Source organism: Calidris pugnax, unplaced genomic scaffold, assembly GCF_001431845.1.
Source record: "Calidris pugnax isolate Ruff unplaced genomic scaffold, ASM143184v1 scaffold703, whole genome shotgun sequence".
NCBI lineage: Eukaryota > Metazoa > Chordata > Aves > Charadriiformes > Scolopacidae > Calidris > Calidris pugnax.
Window position 1 is genome coordinate 1,528 of NW_015091383.1, and position 907 is coordinate 2,434.

Consider the following 907-nt stretch of genomic DNA (forward strand, 5'->3'; position numbering starts at 1 on the left):
GTGGGGGGGAAGGGGGCGTTTGAGCCCTTTTTTGGGGCATTTCACCCCATTTCGGTGCCACTTTACGCCCTTTTAGGGACGTTTTTGCTCCTTTTTGGGGGGTTTGAACCCTTTTGGGGGGGGTTTTGTCCCTTTTGCGGGGGGTTTGAACCCTTTTTGGGTCTATTTCCCTCCTTTTTGGATCCATTTTCTCCTTTTTTGGGTCCATTTCCCCTTTTTTGGTCAATTTCCTCCTTTTTGAGGCCATTTTCCCCCATTTTCAGTTTATTTCCTCCCTTTTTGGGGTCCATTTCCTCCCTTTTTGGGTTAATTTACCCCCCTTTTTGGTCAGTTTCCTCCCTTTTTGGGTTCATTTTCCCCCTTTTTGGGGCCCATTTGTCAATTTTTGGGGTCTCTTCCCCCTTTTTCAGTTGATTTCTCTCCATTTTGGATTCACTTCCCCCTTTTTGGGTCCATTTCCCCCTTTTTGAGGCCATTTTCCGCCTTTTTCTATTGATTTCTCCCCATTTTGGGTCCATTTCTCTCCTTTTCAGTCCCATTTCTCCATTTTTGGGTCCATTTCCTCCTTTTTGAGGCCATTTCCCCCCTTTTTCAGTCAATTTCATCTCTTTTTGGTCTGTTTCCCCCCTTTTTGGGTCCATTTCTCCATTTTTGGATCCATTTTCTCCCTTTTTGGGCCCTTTTCCCCTTTTTGGGCCCTTTTCCCCCTTTTTGAGGCCATTTCCCCCCTTTTTCAGTCGATTTCCCCCCTTTTTTAGGGTTCATTCCCCCCTTTTGGGGCGCATTTCTCCATTTTGGGGTTTATTCCCCCTTTTTCAGTTGATTCCCCCCCTTTTTGGCCCCATTCCCCCCCTTTTTGGTCCCATTTCCCCCTTTTTGGTCCCATTTCCCCCTTTTTGGCCCCATT